The sequence below is a fragment of the Lepisosteus platostomus genome, chromosome 6 (genome assembly GCF_059453375.1).
Source record: "Lepisosteus platostomus isolate fLepPlt1 chromosome 6, fLepPlt1.hap1, whole genome shotgun sequence".
Classification (NCBI taxonomy): domain Eukaryota; kingdom Metazoa; phylum Chordata; class Actinopteri; order Semionotiformes; family Lepisosteidae; genus Lepisosteus; species Lepisosteus platostomus.
This window is the reverse complement of record NC_142616.1, coordinates 17,014,595-17,018,804: the sequence shown is the minus strand read 5'-3', so window position 1 is coordinate 17,018,804 and position 4,210 is coordinate 17,014,595. Positions and strand designations below refer to the sequence as shown.

The following is a 4,210-nucleotide window of genomic DNA, read 5'->3' as shown; positions in this document are numbered from 1 at the left end:
GGGGGTCCCTTCTGTCTAATATTTATCTAAAAGAGATGTACAGGAGCTGAAAGTTTCGCTCCCTTCTGTAGATCTCTCAGGAAGTATATTTGTCATCAATCATCTTTAACACCAACATTCATACTGAGTTTGTGATGTACTGTAACAGAATAAATGTTACATAGTGTAACTCTCTTAGGCATTGTTGTTGTTACAACCCAATTATGTGTATTTACCGTGTGAGGAATGGTAGACTCTTTTAATACATTTCAAAACAGCAAGCAGGTATTTGGCATAGTAATGCACTGTTTGTTCTATGGACTGAAATTTATATATGATACAAGGACTTGCTTCTTTTTTATTATTCAAATTAAAAAATCAAATCAAATTAAAATGAGCAATTTTAAAAGGAGAACTTTTGCATGTTTAGAATTGATATTAAAAATACAGGAATTTCTCATTCCATATAGAGGACTACAGAGGAAAACATACTGAAATATGCATTGACATTAGAGATTCCGTTAAAACTCTTTGGTTTCTATATAAAACCTTCAGAATAGAGTAGGAGAGATCCTCTGAATAATGTTTGTTGTATCATCACTGGTTAATTGGTTGAAGCTCGCTCTGAAAAACAAAACAGCATACAATATGATCAATAGTGCAGACCTAGAGTTGTAACTATTATCACATTATAAAGGGGTGGAGCGCTGGCTCTGTGGCTAAGGATCTAAACCTGTGGCTGGAAGGTTGCCAGTTCAAATCCCATGGCTAGCAGAGGAATCCTACTCCATTGGGCCCTTAATCCCAGCTGCTCCAGGGGCACTGTATAAATGGCTGACCCTACACCCTAACCCCAAGCTTCTCTCCCTGTCTGTATGTCTCATGGAGAGCAAGCTGGGGTATACAAAAAGACAAATTCCTAATGCAGGAAAGTGTATATGGCTAATAAAGTGATCTTATCTTATATGCAGTGCCCTCCCAAATAATTGTTATTTTTGCTTTACAGTCAACCAATATTTATTGGCAATCATGTGATTTATATGAAGTACAATACAATTTTTTATTTCAGCTAATTCCATGCATACATTTCATTCTCCAATAACAAAAACACTGTGATTTGAATTGCTTATATGTATTGTGACACCTTCATTTTAAAAACATTTTAGAGAATAAAGTCAGATTATCCCTTTGAGAGAAAAAAAACAGATTACATTAGTGACCCATTGAGCTCACCCAAATCTGTATAATCATTTGAAATACATTGCTGCAGCCTTTCAGCTCTGGGACCCTAGGTTAAATTCTAGACCTATCTAGAGTTTGCTTGTTATCCCCATGTTTGTGTGGGTTTTGTCTGGGTCCCCCAGATTCCTCCCACAGTCCAAAATATAAATAATAATAATAATTGCTTACACTTATATAGCGCTTTTCTGGACACTCCACTCAAAGCTCTTTACAGGTAATGGGGATCCCCTCCACCACCACCAGTGTGCAGCCCCACCTGGATGATGCTCCAGTCTGCTCACACACCAGCTCTCAGTGGGGAGGAGAGCAGAGTGATGAAGCCAGTTCAGAGAGGGGGGTTATTAGGAGGCCATAACTGGTAAAGACCAGGGGGAAATTTGGCCAGGACTCTGGGGTAACACCTCTACTCTTTTTGAGAAACGCCCTGGGATTTTTAATGACCACAGAGAGTCAGGACCTCAGTTTTACGTGTCATATGAAGGACGGCGCCTGTTTACAGTATAGTGTCCCCGTCACTATACTGGGGCATTAGAACCCACATGGACCGCATGTGTCACGATCGCAAACCCCTCCTCTTAAGGGCGCTCCAGCCCTTCCTCGTTTCCCTCATTCCCCACACCTGTTCCTTGTTCCAGCCCCTTTTCAGTTCCCCCTTAAAAGCCAGATGCTGACGCTAATCAGGGCTCTGCATTGGTTCCCGTATCATGTGAGCCTGGGTCCTGGATGTGTCTTGCTCTGTCATGGTTTTAAGTTCCTGTTCCTGTTCCTGTTCCTGTTCCTGTTCCTGTTCCTGTTCCTGTTCCTGTTCCTGTTCCTGTTCCTGTTCCTGTTCCTGTTCCTGTTCCTGTTCCTTAATCTTCTGTCTCGGATGGATTACCTGGCCATGGACATACCCTGTTTTTGGACTTCTCTTTGGACTCGTCCCCGGATTGTTTGCCTTCCCTAACCACCAGCACTCCTTGGACACGCCCCCCTGTTTTTATTCCCATATCCTGCATGCTTTTCTCCCCAGTATTTCCTCACTCAACCCTCTGCATAGGGCCCGGAAAGAACTGTTCCTGACAGCAGGGTGACACCCCTGCAAATTGGTAGGTTATTTGGCTTCTGGTAAAATTGATGCAAGGTGTCAATCAAGGTGTCAGGCTTTAAAATGCATTCACAATTAGATTTAGCATTTTACTTTGGCAGTAAACCTATCCAGTGTATTATTTTGTACTTTTTCACAAAAATTCCGTAGCTGCACTCTCTGTATGTTGTGGGTCATTGGCATGCTGCATTTTGAAGCACTGCCCGATAAATATGGAAGCTAGATCTAAAGATAGCTATGCATCCCCAGGCCACATAACTTCAAAACTGCTTTGAAACTTGCTCAGAAGTAAAAATAAAAGATGAACCAGAGGGATGTTGTAATAAACTTTTATGGACAAATAAAATCTTTATAAACCTTTATCAAAATTACCTCTACCAAACTGAAGCTAAATTTTGAAGAAGTAAAGGGACTGCAGATTCTCTAAGAACAGCACTGGCTCTGCAAAACATGGCATGGCTTGGGCATACATGGTCATACTTAGAAATTGCTCACTCATGGTATACTTGGTTGACACTTTTACTACAATCCTTAGAGTAAAGTGTCTCATTTTAAGGAACATTTATGCAACTTCGTTCATACCTTTTAAGTCAAGTATTTCTTACTCTGGTTTATTTATTCAATCAACCTGTGCCACAGAAATGGAGTTCGGTAGCATTATTGTGGAGAAAATGTAGTTACTGTGCATTGTTGGCCACTGCATTCCGTCCCCAAGTGCCAATTGGCCCTCCTAAGATGCTATGCAGCACTTGCCTTTCTTGATCTTGTTCTCATGGAGCCATTTTACACTAAGGGACCAGCCTACAGGGCAGGCAAAGGGACTAGACAAAGCTGCTAATACTGTTAAAGAAATATGAAATTCATCACAGTCTAAATCAAAGAATGAAAGATTATCAGCTGTTGGATAAGCATGATGGGGGGTATAAGAAGGGGTATAATTTTGTCTTAATATGTTGATTTCTGTTTTTATTCTTCCACATGTGCTGTAAATAGAAAATGTTAAAAGCTGTTAAGAAATTAAAGTTATAAAAAAATCATAAGTTATAAAAGGAATAAGTTACAATAACAGACAACACCTGAATTAAGCTTCTGTAAAAACTTTATATTACACAATTCCAGTATAATTTTGTATATACAGTGTAATGGCACTGAAAGTAGGCTGAAAGAGCTGAAAGCAAAATGTAGACATGGTAGCACAAAAATTATTTTCTTTAACTTGGTTACGGTCTACAAAACATTAATTGGAAAAATGTTACTCACCTCTTGGTCATCGGCAATATCCAAGAGCTCCAGAGCAAAATTAATGCAGTTAAATGTCATAAGGTTATATTCCTTTTGATCAAGCATTGCTTCTTCAACTTTTTGTTTAAAATGATCAGCATTAAGCATATAACGCCTGTAGACCTGGTATTTATGTTTACCAATCACACTCTTAACGCTCTCCTTGACTGTTTTTCCTTTTGCAGATGAAGACACTGATGAACCAGATGCAATTTCACCTTTAAATGAAACGAAGTACAGTATATTAAAGGTGCTTATCTACAATTCACTTGTCACACCAGGGCCGGGTGTCCTCTAGCTGACTCTGTGAGAATTAGTTCGGGCCACCTGTTTCTCCATCCAGCTGCCTATGAACCTGGCAGACAATCTTCCAATCAAGCCACCAATTAAGGATTCTATTATAGGTCTGCTCACACAGACCAGCTCTCAGTGAGGAGGAGAACAGAGTGATGAAGCCAGTTCAGAGAGGAGGATTATTAGGAGGCCATGACTGGTAAAAGCCAACGGGAAATTGACCAGAAGCTTTTGAGGAATTAACTGCTACTTCCCTCAGTTACCTGACTAATTGTAGGAAATCAATTGCTCAGGTGAAAATTTAAATCGCAAAAAGCTGAGGCTGAG

General features: G+C 40.0%; 1 long non-coding RNA gene across 1 annotated transcript; it reads right to left on the bottom strand.

The window, feature by feature from the left end:
* Positions 1–319: 319 nt before the first annotated feature.
* On the bottom strand, positions 320–3,761 carry LOC148661123 (uncharacterized). Its single transcript, XR_015939813.1, has 2 exons — positions 3,569–3,761; positions 320–603 (listed from the first exon to the last, which is right to left on the bottom strand). It is a non-coding gene; the product is annotated as an uncharacterized LOC148661123 (long non-coding RNA).
* Between the last annotated feature and the right edge of the window lie 449 nt (positions 3,762–4,210).